Genomic DNA, 18,162 nt, shown 5'->3' on the forward strand with positions numbered 1-18,162 from the left:
CAGTGTATTTGCTATGTGCTGTCTCTTTGCCAAGACCTGGACATACTGGGCAAGCCTCCTTCTTCCTACATAAGCAGGCTCAGGTAGTTCCTCCTCTGAGTCACACTGTGCCTGTGATGGCCTTGGCAATGGTGTGGGGGGGGAGCTGTGTGGCCTTGCCCTGTGCTGTTCCTGCTGCAGCTGTTTCTGCAGGATCATATTGTGTAGCATGGCACATACTATAAACATTTGGGTACATGTAGCTGGAGAGTACTGCAAGGCTCCACTGGATAAGTCCAGGCAGTGGAACCATGATTTGAGCATCCCAAACACATTCTCTATTATGATTCTAGTTTGTGCGTGTGCCTCATTATGGAGTTCTTGTGTGGATGTGTGTGCATTTCTGAAGGGTGTCATCAGCCACTACTCCAGTGAGTAACCAGCATCCCCCAATAGGTGATCATATGGGATATCCCCACTGGCAAATGACTGGTACAGCTGTGTCATATGCCAGATCTGGGAGTTGTGATGGCTTCCAGGGCAGCCAGCACACACATTCAAGATAATGCCCTGGGCATCACACATGACCTGGCAGTTGATGGAGGGGAAGCCCTTGCGGTTTATGTAGACCCTACCCCGCTCTGCAGGTGGTGCTTTGATGTGTATGTGAGTGCAGTCTATATCACCCACTACCTCAGTGTATTCTGCTGTTTGGTGGAAGAGATGCATATTGCTGGTCAACACCTCACGGGTGTTGAGGAAATATATGTGCTCACCGGCATGTGCTGACATGGCATCCAGGAACTGGTGGAGTACCCTGGATGCTGATGCCTGTGAGATCCCCATGATATCCCCAGTTGGCCTTTGGAAGGTACCTGTGGCTAGTATTCTTAAGCCTGCACATACCATAGTATCCACTGGGACGGGTTCCCCTCTCTTGGTTCTGTGTGTGAGATGTGGCCGGCACAGCTCAACAATTTGCTGTAGAATGTCCCTGTCCACCCTATAGTGCCCTACTATCTCCAGCTCATGTAGGCCTTGGTAGGTTAACCTGGGTCTATGCACTCTTCTCCTTCTCCTCACTGTGGGTTGGTCATCACCATTCTCATCCTCCCCACCCTCAGCCTCTTCCACCTATTGATGTATGAGAGCGACAGCAGCCCCTAACATTTTGTTAGTTTTGTCAGGTAATATTTCCCCATCTGTGTACACTGGTGGTGTAGGGTTTGTGGGAAAAAACAGACTAGAAGGTCTTTGCATAGTTTATAGTAGTGTGCTAGGCTGTTCCATGTGTAATTGGCTGATTCTGATACATTTCACCTGCCAGCTATGCTAGTTCTCCTTGATTGCCTTTCTACTGCTGTATTCCCTTCCCATTGGCTTCAGGTTTAAGCCCCAAGCATGTCGCGCATACCCAGTGCTCAGATGTAAACAGAGCTGTTTTTTTTTGTTTTGTTTAAAACCTGGTGCGCGGCATGCACACCCATTTAGGCTATGTACAAAGTGCTCAAGAACATCAGACACAACCCCTTACTTAGCTGTACTTAGCTAAGGGCAAACACGAGCCACAGAATGAGCTTACACCCCCTTATGAAGTCATTCAGCTCTTAGACTGTTAGTTACCACACTCACACTCATCCTTCTCCCTTAGCAACCACTATTCCCTGGTATTGTTGTCTTATGCATGCCATTGACTATCATGGCAAAATGCTGATTTGGGTTTAAAAGCTTATTTCCAACTTTTTTCTTATTTTTGGCCCAGTCCCATTTGCGCACCGCTGCTTTATGCTTAAATGGCTGAAATTGGCCAAAAAAAAGTTATTTTTTATAATTTTGCAACTATTTATCATGCCAATTGCCATATATTTGGCCATTGGCATGCCTACTCCATTGAATGCATGCTTTCTTTGGAGCTGTCATGCCTCCGTTTTGTAATTTGCAGAAATGTATTCGGTTAGTAACCAAATACATTTCTGCAGGTCACACTATTCCTGCACAGATGCCTGCCTGCTTCCTGGATTGCTAATTCACGTCATTTGCAGGTTTTCACCTGCAAATGGGGTAATTAGCACATAGCAGTGGTGTCCGTGCAGGAATAGTGTAGGAGCGCTCGTGCACGCCCCAGGAGCTCGTTCCTGGATAGCCCGTCGGCCATATTGCGTGCAGCAGCTCTTGCACTATTCCTGCACACCATGCAGAGCTTGCTGAATCCTGGGGACAATTTTTAAACAGTCATTAACTTTTACCTATAAAAGAGACAATATATAAAGATAACATAAAAAATATTCTAGAAAATAACCCCCCACACACACTTATAGAGAGGTCAATAAAAGAAAAGGGACCTATAAATGTGGTAAATGTGCACAATGTCCCCAAATTAAAAATGCAGATAAGCTTTATTTAGATAGTAGAGACAAGTTAATTAATAGTAAGCAATTTTCTAATTGCGATAGTAAAGGAGTTGTGTACCTTGCAGAATGTAAAAAGTGTCCTGCATTCTATGTGGAGAAAACAGATAGAGCCCTTAAAAGAAGAATATATGACCATCAGTATGATATTCAGAAAGAAGATATTAATAATGCGTTATTTAAGCATACCAAAAATTGTAAAGAGACTAAATTTGTGGGGTTTTTTGTGCTTCAAGAAATGCCAAATTATATTAAAGGGGGAGAATGGGAGACTAGAATTGAATTTAGGGACGTTTTTTGACAGTTAGTGTTAGATGCTAGTAAACCACCTGGCCTTAATGAACATATCTCCCCGGCCCCAGTGCTAAAATTAACAGCTGCTATGTTATAGTTAAAGACAAGGCAGGACAGGGTAGTTTATTCATACCTATTTAAATTTGTTTGAAATAGTCTCTATGTTTAGATTTTTCCATATATTATTTCCTATGTATTTTTAACATGTGCTTTTTATTATGTGTATGCATTAGTTGTATTTTTTAGTAAGTCATTTTGCATTTAGTATTTAAGCCACTTGAGGGCAGCAAAGAACTATATAAGCTTCCATTCCATCTCAAACAGAAAGCCACAATAATTATTTAATTATTTCATGCATTTTATACAAATTAAAGAAGTCTAATACATATATATTTTAACATTTTTGTAATTTTTACAAACCAGAAGAGTGATTTTTATTATTTAGAATGCATTTATATTTATATTTAATGTATATTCATTAAGACTGAAACACAATGTATTTGGTTTACACAGTTTTTATAAATAAGGTAGTTTTATTGCCAATAGTTGTTTATTGGATAATGAGCTTAATTAGGATATATAGGGCATGATGGGATTCACTGACTTAGTTAATCTGATGAAGTTCTATTGTGAATGAAAAACACAGTGATAAAGTTAAGTGTTTAATTGTAGGGTTCGTTTTGGATTCTGTGTGTTTAATAAACTCCTGTGTTGGTTTATAACTTTGTGGTGGTCCTTTTGCCTGAATTTTGTGCCTGCAGCAGTCCCTAGCATTATCTCAGTTCAAATTCCTCAAGTCTCTACTCCAATGGTCCAGATTATTGAGGGAAAATCAGAATGCAGGGTGTATGCATACTTTATACATTTCTGCTGTAGGTCCGCCATGTGGGATTGGTTAATTATGATACAGTTCACCTGCCTAGAATGTAAATAACACGATTTAAAGGCTCTACTTTAGTGCACAAAGTGGTGCTATGCTCCGTGCCGTGCAACATAGCTTATATAAAGTAATAAATATTCATTGAATATATTCAGTTTTAAGTGATTACTGCCTACATCATCGCTGTGATTTGAGTGGTCTCTATGTGTGAACATATTAAGCTATGTACCACACTGAGTGGCATAGCTTATATGAAAGTAATAATTATTCATTAAATACATCTGGTTTTAATTACTTGCTGCCTATGTCATCACTGTAATATGGGTGGTCTGCCCGTGTGAACATGCTAAGCTATGCAGTGCTCTGTGCAAACACGCATGCTGGGAACTAAACAATCCTAAAAGTAACAAGACACACCCCATGATGTCATCCACATCCAGTGGGAATATCAACATCATGTAGGAGCCTACATGAATTGGATATGTGGACACGGTTGCTCCTTTTAGCAATTCAAGAAATTCACTTCATTTGCAAACATATCTGTGATGACAGCTTGGAAACTACACAGTTCATAGCTATGTGAGCTGAATAACAGCACAAATGCACCATTGTACAGACCCAATGCAAGGTTCTATAGTACATTTGTGAAAAATGCATTATAAATGTTTTTCTCCTATTTTTTTTCTGTTAAGCATGTTTGCACAATGAGGCGCATAGCTCAATTATGCAGAAATTATTAAAAAGAATGATTAATTTACATATTCCCTTGTTCTTTAAGACATCCCCAATGCACATTTTGCTCATATATGTATGTAATCTAACATTTTCAAGGGAGTTATGTCCATATTTGTGGACTTTTACATCCCCTTCTCTCTGTGTAGACTCTTGTATGTGGAAATATTTCATGTACACTATGGACACTGACACGGAGTCTACACAGATGTTTTTCTGCTTGTTAGATCATTCCATCTGGCTCATTTGCATAAGATTCACCTGCTTATGAGGAAACTTATTGCATTCCATGGAAGTTTCCCCTGTTTCCTCGTTCTTGCGTGCCATCAAGTGGCACTTTCTGAAACTAAAAATATTCATGCTTGCATACGCATTGTGGCACAATGTGTACACAAAAAAATCATGTAGGCTTTATTGAATTCCCCCCCATAGCAGGCATTGCTGAAACCAGTATGGGTTATATACCTATCAGCTTGCCATCAGCTTTGGTAACTTTCACAAAGCAAGTAGCAAGCCAAAGAGTATTTTATTTATTTGACATTTGTTTACTAGGAAAGTCTGACTGGGTGTGACCCCATTTTCAGTGAAGGCCCAGAGAGAAAAGCTCTGCAGTACACATTAAACAGAATTAAAAAATTGAACAATTGTTACAAATATTAAGACAACAAAGTAGTACAATATGTGAATACAATAAAAGACAATAAGCAAAATATAAGGCAAGAAATAAAGCTGAAGTAAAAGTAAAGTTAAAGTAAAAAGCATTAGAGTAACTTTAGTAACAAGCTTATTGGATTACATATTAGTAGATTGATAATATGTTAGATGAATAGATGGCAGTAGCCATTGGATATGTAAGTCCAATCACCTTGGGTGGGAGTAGGTAATTGGAGTGGGCAGTGCAATTAGAGCAGAGCCATCCAGACACCACTGTGTGCACTAAGATTCTGAAAACGTACATGGCATCATAACATCAACACAATTGGCCAGTGGAGTTTACTGGGATGTATGCAGCTAGCCAGAGCTGGATCATGGTCATATGGGGCCCTAGCCAGGCCAATGGATGGGGACCCCTCCTTCAGGAGCCCTTCCACAGCATCCCACTCCAGCAGCCCCCTGCAGCCATTCCAGTGTCCCATTACTGGGCTATTTCTTCCCCGTTACCATAAACACTGCCCAGTCATGTCACTGCGAATACTATTTTCTTCTTTATTTCTACAGCGATTATAGATATTTGGATTTCATTTAAAACGTTTTGTTTCAAATGTTATAGTACAAACACTGCTAACCATTTGCTAAATAAAACAAACAGTCTCACAATGAAATCATACTTAGCCAGAACAACAATAAGCTTCTCTACTCTTGAAACTCACATTCATTGAAACTGCATTGAAACCCATAGTCATAGAAAATGCATATGACTGGTGGCTGATTGAGTTTACCTTTGGGCTGTTTTCAAATCATACGCCCCTTGCACACCTTTTTTGGACCATGCATACATGCATGTGTTCTTTCATTCACTTTTCTGATTGTATTAAATTATGCTCCTTGTATAATAAAGCACCACTTGTTAGAGTGTATTTTAAATTTGTGGTTTTGAACATTTTTCCAGTAAGCAAATAAACAAAATGCATGAAGCAATAATGACAAAACTACCAATTTTGCGTGCAACTAAAAGATACAGAAAAACATTAAGGTAACATGAGGGAAGCAGAAGGAAAAAGTCAAACAATCCGATTTAAAGTATTATAATGCAAGAATGGCAGTTAGACTAGCAAAGGCTAAAACACAGGGATAGACAGAAAATTCTGTCTGTAAAAGAGATGTAAAAATATGCACATAAATAAGGGCGTAAAGACAGATTAAGGGAATAATAGTCAAATGTAAAAAAATTAATGCAATAAATAGGAAAGAATGATGGCTGGTAACTAGGGCAGTAACTTGAGAAGAGCCGAAGATATGTCCAGCTTAGAGTTTTAGAACTCATTCATGTCCAGCTACAACACATATTCTGTACATCTTCCAGTAATGTAAAATCACAGATTAATGAACAAACCAAAAGTATGCAGACAATTATATATTGTACTGCAATACATTATAATATGAGGACCTACGACTAGCTACTAGCTAGACCTCTTCCATGACTCATATATTTATGATTCAATTGCCCATTTAAATTATTCACTCTACAGCAGCAGAAGGCTAATTAATCTCCTTGCTTTCTGAAGTTATGTAATCCATAAAAACACTTGGTTCTTCAAATGCTTTCTACCAAATTCTCTACTAAGAGTATACCTTATATGATTTGCAATATCTCATAAATGGTTTGAGTTGTAAAAAAAAGCAAAATATGAAATTTGCTTGATAGATGATGGGCTATGCACTGGTGTTAGGCTCAAAAGAAGATTGTGTAGGCACAGAGAAGAAATGGTAGTACTGTTTCCCTTTTTTAGCACAATCTTGTAGTTGATATATATATATATATATATATATATATATATATATATATATATATATATATATATATATATATATATATATATATATATATATATATACAATAGCAGGCAGTATGGCAGATGCAGACTCCCCAACGGGGGTTACAGGGGGCATTCTTGTTATGAAACTACTTAGAATTGTATATTATTATTGTTGATGTTGTTTTGTTTGATATATTCATTGTTTGTTGGGGAGAAAATTTCAGTATATACAAAAGTTTTATGGCTAAAGAATTATTTGGGCATTTTATATTTGTGGTCATGCAGTAAAGGGCCAGACATTTATAGAAAATGGATGTGAATTCCCTCAGTACGCACCCGTGATCCTGTTCTATAACTACCTTCTTTTACGGACAATCACAACACAATTTTTTTTATCATCTGTAGCTTTCTATCTCATACCTTCACGAGTTGGGATTGACAGTTAGCTTAAATAAATCCAGTCTTTCTCCCATCCAGTAGAAACTGTTTCTCAATGCTCTTTTCAATTCACTAAATGACAAACTGTTATTCTACAAAAACAGGACTAGGAATATTCTGCTTCACTCTTTCAGTGGGCAGTGTCTCCAACATTGTAGATGACCAAGGTTTTCTCAGTATCCTAAATCACATGTCCACAAACATTATGACGATCTTCAATGCCAGCCTACATATGAGAAAATTTCAGCATTACTAGAGACATTTGTGGCAACAGTCAGATGATACTATGGACCTCAAAAGTCCTATGGCTCCCTCCTTGGCCAAGTATCTTCTGTACTGGATTTTGGTGATGCAGGCAAATGTGGGAAAGCCTTTTGCACTTCTTTTTCCCACTCCAGGTTTTGATGACAGGCACATCAAATACAGATGGGTCATGATGCATATGGAGAACAGGATGATGTTGGGAGGTGGTCTGTATTATATATCACGCTTCACATCATTGCAAGGACATTGTTCATCATCATGACTTTACAAGGTATTGTCTACAGGAAAGACCCCTTTGGAGTGGTTAAAAACAAATTTGCAGTCATGTCACATAAATAAGCACAACATCTCTCATCTGTATCAGCCGTGCAGGAGTCATGTCACATAAATAAGCACAACATCTCTCATCTGTATCAGCCGTGCAGGAGTCATGTCACATAAATAAGCACAACATCTCTCATCTGTATCAGCCGTGCAGGAGTCATGTCACATAAATAAGCACAACATCTCTCATCTGTATCAGCCGTGCAGGAGTCATGTCACATAAATAAGCACAGCATCTCTCATCTGTATCAGCCGTGCAGGAGTCATGTCACATAAATAAGCACAGCATCTCTCATCTGTATCAGCCGTGCAGGAGTCATGTCACATAAATAAGCACAGCATCTCTCATCTGTATCAGCCGTGCAGGAGTCATGTCACATAAATAAGCACAGCATCTCTCATCTGTATCAGCCGTGCAGGAGTCATGTCACATAAATAAGCACAGCATCTCTCATCTGTATCAGCCGTGCAGGAGTCATGTCACATAAATAAGCACAGCATCTCTCATCTGTATCAGCCGTGCAGGAGTCATGTCACATAAATAAGCACAGCATCTCTCATCTGTATCAGCCGTGCAGGAGTCATGTCACATAAATAAGCACAGCATCTCTCATCTGTATCAGCTGTGCAGGAGTCATGTCACATAAATAAGCACAGCATCTCTCATCTGTATCAGCCGTGCAGGATGGTTAAGGTAATGAAGGGCTTGGCTCAATACCCAACTTACACCAGTGCATTTGGTAGGGATTACAAAGATCTAGTATACAGATTAAGTCAAGTACAGCTTCTGAAGCATGAAAGTCAGCTCTCCTGAAGTTGGTCTTTAGGATCTCAGAATGAAAAAGCTTGTCCTGATATTACAATGTTGACTTTTACAATGTTAAGACTATAGAAAATGAGGATAAGTAAAGTTATTGGCCAGGACAGATGACGTACTCATTGCAATCCATTCCTCTCTTTCAGAGTTCTACTAAGGAGAACAAGATAACAGATAAAGTTGATTCTGGTGACTTATTCTTTACCAAGACAGCCATGGCTCTCCATTCTGGTCACTAAGATTTCCATTCTGTTAATTTACTTCTACAGCTACACAGCTGGGTCTCAGTTAGATTAGCTACTCCAAATTGGCCCTAGACATGAGTGCGTGCATATGTGTGCCTTCCGTGAAAGGTTGGGCGCCGGGCTGGCAACTTGACACCTTAAAAAAAAAAACTTCACTGCCAATCATGAGCGGGAAGGTGATCCGCTGTGCTGAACCTTAACTGGGAAAAGCTGAAAGAAAAAGAAGAAGAAGGGAAGAATAGCTGACATTTTATGTATTGTCCAGAAAGCTTGGAAATCTAATTCCAAGAAATTTTATTTGTTGAAAATGAATACATTTTCAGTGTAGTGCCAGCTAGAAAATCCTTCCCTTTGAAAGTAGATCTTTATTTAGACTTTAATTATCTTGTCCACCTGTTCAGCACACTCATTTGTCTGCTTTATTAACCTGCCTGCTTCAATTTATCTTTAAATATTCCGTCATGTAAAACAAAAGAGTTTTTGCAGATATCGGTGTGTCGTCCTTCCTTTACAGTGTTCATATATACATACTAGACATGTGGTCAGGAGACAGTTTAGAAAGCTAGACACATTTCCACAGAGCACTGCCATGTTAAGTGTCTTGTCTAGAGGTACAGTAACAGAGCACTGCCATGTTAAGTGTCTTGTCTAGAGGTACAGTAACAGAGCACTGTCATGTTAAGTGTCTTGTCTAGAGGTACAGTAACAGAGCACTGCCATGTTAATTGTCTTGTCTAGAGGTACAGTAACAGAGCACTGCCATGTTAAGTGTCTTGTCTAGAGGTACAGTAACAGAGCACTGCCATGTTAAGTGTCTTGTCTAGAGGTACAGTAACAGAGCACTGCCATGTTAAGTGTCTTGTCTAGAGGTACAGTAACAGAGCACTGCCATGTTAAGTGTCTTGTCTAGAGGTACAGTAACAGAGCACTGTCATGTTAAGTGTCTTGTCTAGAGGTACAGTAACAGAGCACTGCCATGTTAATTGTCTTATCTAGAGGTACAGTAACAGAGCACTGCCATGTTAAGTGTCTTGTCTAGAGGTACAGTAACAGAGCACTGCCATGTTAAGTGTCTTGTCTAGAGGTACAGTAACAGAGCACTGCCATGTTAAGTGTCTTGTCTAGAGGTACAGTAACAGAGCACTGCCATGTTAAGTGTCTTGTCTAGAGGTACAGTAACAGAGCACTGCCATGTTAAGTGTCTTGTCTAGAGGTACAGTAACAGAGCACTGCCATGTTAAGTGTCTTGTCTAGAGGTAAAGTAACAGAGCACTGCCATGTTAAGTGTCTTGTCTAGAGGTACAGTAACAGAGCACTGCCATGTTAAGTGTCTTGTCTAGAGGTACAGTAACAGAGCACTGCCATGTTAAGTGTCTTGTCTAGAGGTACAGTAACAGAGCACTGCCATGTTAAGTATCTTGTCTAGAGGTACAGTAACAGAGCACTGCCACGTTAAGTGTCTTGTCTAGAGGTACAGTAACAGAGCACTGCCACGTTAAGTGTCTTGTCTAGAGGTACAGTAACAGAGCACTGCCACGTTAAGTGTCTTGTCTAGAGGTACAGTAACAGAGCACTGCCACGTTAAGTGTCTTGTCTAGAGGTACAGTAACAGAGCACTGCCACGTTAAGTGTCTTGTCTAGAGGTACAGTAACAGAGCACTGCCACGTTAAGTGTCTTGTCTAGAGGTACAGTAACAGAGCACTGCCATGTTAAGTGTCTTGTCTAGAGGTACAGTAGGCTGAGAGAATCACATCTTTGACTGCAGAAAGCAGTTCACTAACAACTTTTTTGCCTTAATCCTTTGTGCTAGCTACTACTCAAGAACAGAGTGACCTTGTCTACCAATTAAAGCTTTTATGCTAAAAGTAATGTTTTGACAGAATATTTAGTTACCATGAATTTACCCTCAGCCCCAGAGTTGTTGTTAAATGTAATGGATCACAGCTAACAACTGCTGTTATAAATTTCCAGGACCAAAGAAATTTGGAAATCTGATCTTTTTAATTTCTCCAGAATAAAGTGGAGGCTCATGTGGGGAAGCAAACTATTTCCAAATGGTTTGCCTGCTGCACTGTTTTTGCACTCATTTTACTAACAAGCCTGTTGAGGATCCTGCCTGTGCCCATTGCCTGATGAATGGCAGCTTCATCAGGTATTCATTATACAATGTCAGCAGATGAGATGTGTGAAACAGTGATGTGGCCATCACTGCAAATCTTAAGCTAAAAGAATATATGAATATTAAATGGAAATGCAATGCCTAATTCACCGAAACCCACATAACCAAAAAATGGGGAAATAAAACATATTTTAATGATAAAGCAACCTCCCCATACCACTCCTGAGGAATGTTCTGCTCCTGTAAACCCAGATTTCATATATTTAATGGTTCCCTATGTAAATCTCTGTGCATGGTCCAAAAAAATAAACCAAAAATCCAGGTGAACAGTGAATCTTGAAATCTGCTCTTTTTTGCAGGGGGCTATATAACAACTTGGAGTTCACCATATCTCAGAGAAAATTTAATATTCCAAGAAATAGCCAAGATGGACTTAATATAAATAAGCCTGTTTTTTGCCCATTCAGTCTCCATGTTTCATCTCTTGTTCTAACTGGTTCCGACATTTCAAATGGTTACTATATTTAACTCTGGGACCGTGGCATGATGGTGAAACTAAAACAAACCCTAAAAACAAAAAAAAAAAATTTTTTCAAGGAAGCAAGCACCCACGCACCCCAAAGTTATATAGACCAACTCCACAGTCATACCCCTGTAAAGAAAAGGGCAAAAACACGAAACATACACTTGCAGTGTTGGCTCACACAATACAATGCGTTATGTTGAAGCTCACTGCAGCATTACATTCTCAACCTTTTTTTGTTCAGCAAATAGAACAGTGTAAATGAATAGGTAAGCTGTTGTTGAATCCAACTTTGACTAAGGTGTATACTATGTCTTTTGGCACTGCAAATAAGATTGCCATTTTAAGGTTAGGTTTACTAATGAGTTTATTTAGGAATGCTTATGTACCAGATTAGTACTGCAACTATTCTGAAGTAGCTTTATAGCTTGGTATTTAACCAATATGTAAGGATTGCAAAGACAAAGACTATGAAGTTATGTTAATAATACAGAACATTCATATGGATAGTCCATATAGAGCACAGGGTTACGAAAGGGGTGACAATCACACCCAATTTTTTATGTTTTCAAAAAAAGTGATTCAAGACATTCATCTCAAGATCAAATTTCTTGAATCCATTTTGTGAACGTATTAACAATCAGGAATTATTGTCAAACTGATCATAATTATTTACAGAACATATAGCTTTTGCTGTTCCCAACCTACAAGAGAGACAGAAGTAGGGGCATGAACTGTTTTACAGCTTTGAAAGCTGTGAAACACTTAATGCTGCCACATAGACAGTGAAGTGTCCCTCTGTTGAACAAACAGCTGTAAAAGCTGATAGGCTACATGGATTGGCAGTGTAGAGGGATATGGGCCAAGTGACTTAAGTTCAAATAGCGGCCCAGCTATTTGTTTGCAGAAGTGAGGAGAATGGGGTAGGGGGTGGTACTCACACACTGAGCGTACTCATGTGGTTTGATTTCCCAAGTGGAAACTTGGGAGAGAATGATACATTGGTACCTGAGGGAGGGTAGGGGATCCTGCTGATGTCAACTCCTTGCAGAAATGAAGGGAAGTGCAGTGCTGGTGTCCATTGCATGTCTCAATGGGTGTGCACAAGGGTCAAGAGTACAAGGTAAAAATACTGTTTCTGCAGCAGTATGATGCTGTCCTTGGATGCCTTAATCTTCTTACTGACCCAACTGTTGTCCAAAATTAAAAGCCTGTAAAAAAATTTAGTCTGCACATTTTTGCTTACTTATATATTACAGCTATAAAATGCTTTAGACACTGTTCATAGATTCATAGATAGTTGCTAGGCTCTGCCCGAGGGCATTTATAAGCCTAGCCAGAGTGTGTCAGTTTTCGCCACCCCATTGATTAATTAACTGATCCTCTGTCAAGCAGAGCCAATGAAGTGATCCCAGGGGTGTATTTTCTGTTACCCATCTACTCATCAAGGTTTCTCCTAAAGAGTGTTATTGCCTGATGTAATTTGGAATTTTGTTCCAAAGCATGGGGAGTCTCTGTGACAGGAATCTATTCCTCCAGCATGTTCTATTTATTGTTGTGGCAAGGTTTAGCTGATGACAGTGCGTGGCTCGCAGTGACTTGGATTTCTTTAGGTGGAGCATGTCTATCAATTCTGAGTTGGACATGGCTTTGTAAGTCAGGCAGTGATCACCTCTGAGTAAGCAATATGCCACTGAGTACAGCTGGAGTTTTTTCAGTCAGGCTGCATAGGACATATGTTTGAGACCGGTAATCCTCTTGGTGAGGTACTTTTGTGGTCTTTCCAGCTGTTGGAAGTGTCTTGTGATGTACATCCCAAATGGGGCATTGTACTCTATGATGGGTCTAATGAGTGACATGTAGAGGGGCACTATAACCTCTTTATTTTTAGATGCAAACCCTTTAGTAATTAGATGGGCCACAATGGAGGATTTCCTAACTACTTTGGCAATATAAAAAAGCCAAAACACACACAACCAGCCGACAGAGCACGGTACTAGCGAGTAAATAATAAAAAACTCAGAAGCATATAACATACGCTAGTACCTAATGGCACACAATCCAAAAATGGAAAATAGTCAGCAAGTGGATGAAACAATCCTTGTAATAATCCAAAAACGCAAATAAAACAGGTCCCTTTATTCACAAGTAAGCGCTTTCACCCGAAGGCTTCTTCAGACTTTTACACAGCATGTAATACTTTCTGAATTAAATATCCCCCCTTACATTGCTATTGGTCAACCATTCAACCATACAAAACTCAATATCATTTAAAAACCCCATCGTATTAAAGCGCTAATTCCAAAGAGAATCATGACATAAAAACATACATATATAACATATTAAAATATAATAGAAAACCTAAAAAATAAACAGCAAGAGTATTCATATGGCATTCTAACCTATACAAAAATTCCTATAAAAAGTATACAAATATATAATACATTTTAATACATATAAATTTGCATTTAGACATAATCAAACGTGTTAAAACAATACTAAAACTAAATGACTTATCAAACCATGTACAGCACATGTAAAACATGTAGACATAAAAGTACTGAAGTCTAAACACAAACCTTCACATAAACCTATTTATTGCTTAGGTTTATTAAGCCTTCTCCGTTTTAAAATGGGTTTCACTTGTACCTTATCATTTAAGCCTGGTGGTTGGTCAGCCCTACATCTAATTATCTATTTCAATTCGCATTCTAAAATATAATTAATTAGATCACCCCCTCTTGTATTAATTTCTATCTTTTGTAATACACTAAATTTAAAGGTATGTGTGGAATCCAGGTCCATATTATGTTTCGCTAAAGCATTAAACTCCGAACCTATTCTAATATGATACACATGTTCCCTTAAACGTTCTTTCAGAGACCTATTGGTTTTCCCAATATAGAACGCAGGGCATACTATGCATCTTGCCAGATATATAACATTTTTGCTATTACAGTTCATTGCTGTGTTGAAATAAAATATTTGTTTTGTAATTGGATGAATAAAATCTACTTCTGTCTCAATGTACGTACATTGGTTACATTTACCACAAGGTGTGGTATTAGTTTCACATCTATTCATTCCCTTCATAGTCAAAACATTCTTAGGTCTGCAAAGCAACCTTCTGAGGTTAGGTTTGTTCTTAAACAGCACATTGGGCCTTGGACCTACAACCTTACTAATTTCATTATCCAGGAGAAGAATGTCCCAGTGTTTTACCAGAAGTTGTTTCAAATGTACAGCATCCTTCGTAAAAAACATAGGGGCTCTAAGCTCCACTGATGGAAATGATGAACCAATATCAGATAAACCTAAAGGTTCTGAAAAATAAGGTTTCGCTTTGGTGTTCCTTAAATTATTGACCTCAAATGTTGTTTGTTCAAACATTTCTTCCTTGTAACCTCTTTGAACAAATTTGACTCTCAAATTGTCCAACTCCCTATTATAACCTTCCTCAGTTGGATTGAGCCTAGACGCCCTCATTTTTTGTCCTTTCATAACGTTATTAAAAACATATTTGGGGTGCATACTATGCCTATGAAGTAAGGTGTTCCTGTGGCATAATTTCCGATGTACAGAGGTGTTAAGAAGTCCATTGCCAAGTCTAGAGATATTAACATCTAAATATGATATCTCATCCACCGAATAATTTAAAGTAAATTTCAAAAAGTTAGTGGAGGTGTTCATACTTTCAACAAACTTCAAAAGAGTATCAACATCGCTCAGCCAAATAAAAAAGAGGTCATCTACAACCTACGATATAGACCTACATACTCCTTAAACAGGTCTGACCGGAAGAGGAAATTTTCCTCCCAATGGGCCATCAACCAGGTTGGCGTAGCTATTGGCACAAGAAGTGACCAACCACCAGGCTTAAATGATAAGGTACAAGTGAAACCCATTTTAAAACGGAGAAGGCTTAATAAACCTAAGCAATAAATAGGTTTTTTATGTGAAGGTTTGTGTTTAGACTTCAGTACTTTTATGTCTACATGTTTTACATGTGCTGTACATGGTTTGATAAGTCATTTAGTTTTAGTATTGTTTTAACACATTTGATTATGTCTAAATGCAAATTTATATGTATTAAAATGTATTATATATTTGTATACTTTTTATAGGAATTTTTGTATAGGTTAGAATGCCATATGAATACTCTTGCTGTTTATTTTTTAGGTTTTCTATTATATTTTAATATGTTATATATGTATGTTTTTATGTCATGATTCTCTTTGGAATTAGCGCTTTAATACGATGGGGTTTTTAAATGATATTGAGTTTTGTATGGTTGAATGGTTGACCAATAGCAATGTAAGGGGGGATATTTAATTCAGAAAGTATTACATGCTGTGTAAAAGTCTGAAGAAGCCTTCGGGTGAAAGCGCTTACTTGTGAATAAAGGGACCTGTTTTATTTGCGTTTTTGGATTATTACAAGGATTGTTTCATCCACTTGCTGACTATTTTCCATTTTTGGATTGTGTGCCATTAGGTACTAGCGTATGTTATATGCTTCTGAGTTTTTTATTTATTATTTACTCGCTAGTACCGTGCTCTGTCGGTTGGTTGTGTGTGTTTTGGCTTTTTTACTACGTGTTTTATTTGTTGCACCAGCCCAAGAGGATGGCCGAGAATCCTAGTTTGAACATTGAACTTCCCTACGTACCTACAACTTTTAACGTAATCAATAGAAGGACCGAACGGTTCCAAGCTTGTGTGACTGGCAGGGAGAATCTGTTGCTGGAATATGAACCAAACATTGGATTAGACGCTGGCGCCATTAGCGACGACAATTCTCTGAGTTTATCTGAAGATTTAAATAAACTTGAGACGGAGACTCTGAAACATAAGAAGTTACAACTACAACGCCAATATTTTGAAGCGTGCCTGGCAAAGAAAATCATTCCTCGTGGGCTCCGTATTCTTAAAATGCCCACATCAGGTAACAGATTTCCAGACTTGTTATTTAAATGGCAACAGCTCAATATTGAACTTAGCTTTAATTATATGAGACTTCTTATTGACTTCCATACTCCGGAAGAGGATCTTTTAAGATCTAGCGTTAACAACTTGTTTGAGGCCATTAAAAGGAAATATCCAGGTGATATTACAGATGTGAAACTAGAAAAAGTTTTGGACAATATTTTGCTGTTTGAAAGACGCCTTTTAGAGCAAAAGAAGAACAAAATTATGAGAGATGTAAGAGACTTTAAAAATTGTAATGTGTTCACTTGGCCAAGACAATATGCGACTAATGTGAACATTGTTAATGTTACTCATAGTTCAACAACTACTGTTTCAGATGTTGTGAATGTGAATAATGCTGACAATAATGTACCTGCTAGAGGGAATGATTTACCTATAGATAATGTTTTTAGAGATACTACAAGCAACAACCTTTGTGATGCTCAAGTCACAACAGAGTTAGATACACCTACTGCTAAGCCTACTAACATTATTAATGATATGACTCCTGTTCCTACACATGTAGAGGCAGTAGTCAGGCGTAAAACACCTAATAATGATACTCCTTTACCACCATTGAACCCAACTAATGAGAAAATACATACCCCTTTCCCCATAGCTCAGACTCAGTTTATGGGGAGGAGGAGATCCATCAGCAGGGGCAGACACAAAAGAAAGGGCTCAGGTGGAGAACATCAGAGGCCCACATTGAAAAAAATGTGGGAGAAGACAACAACTCGTTGATTGTGAATTTATCTAGTAGAGTACTTACTTCGTACGAAGAACAAGTTTTGAATAAGGGACTAAGTTTCATTCCTACTAAGAGAAGTAACGTAGTTGATGCCATTATTGATGCTAAGATGTTTATTAGGAATGTTCAACTTAAGCTTGATTTTGGCAAAGACAATGCATTGAATAATGGTCCCCGCTTTTGTCCCAATAGCACGTATGTTCCTCAATTACATCCAATAGTGGATGTTTTCTCTAGAATGTTAGAAAATGATATTTACAATTATTTTGAGGAAAGTCATGATGTTAGATATAAGCATAATTTAAACTACCATCAAAGACAAGCTTTATTAGATTTAAAGAATGATCAAATGCTTGTTATTAGGCCAGCTGATAAAGGTGGACCAATTGTCCTTATGGATTTGCCAGAATATAACTCTAGCATGCAGCAACTTCTGAGAGATACAGATTTCTATCTTAAAATAGATATGAATGTTGTTACCGAGAAAGTGTTTCAGACTTATGACATGCTTGATGATCTTTTAACATCATTGATTGTTACTAAGGAATTATATAACTACCTTAAGGTTAACAATCCCCTTATACCCATCATACAAGGTCTCCCAAAGGTCCATAAGTCTTTGCTGAAACCCCCTATGAGACCAGTTGTGGCTGGCCAAGGCTGGATCACTGAGCCTTTGTCCATTTTTACTGAATATCATCTCAGATCTCTGGTAGATGCAAATCCCATTATTCTTAAAGACAGCAAACAATTTTTACTTGACTTATATGCTTATACCAGCAGATTGGATGACAATTTACAATATGTTTAAGTAACATTAGACGTAGTTAGTTTATTCACTGTTATCCCCAATGATGTAGGGGTACAGTGTATACAGGAATATTTACGTACCCATTTTGATTATACCCCTGAGAAAATAGATTTGTTAGCACTCTTTTTAGAA

The sequence above is a fragment of the Protopterus annectens genome, chromosome 1.part0, assembly GCF_019279795.1.
Source record: "Protopterus annectens isolate FY-2018-M chromosome 1.part0, PAN1.0, whole genome shotgun sequence".
NCBI lineage: Eukaryota > Metazoa > Chordata > Ceratodontiformes > Protopteridae > Protopterus > Protopterus annectens.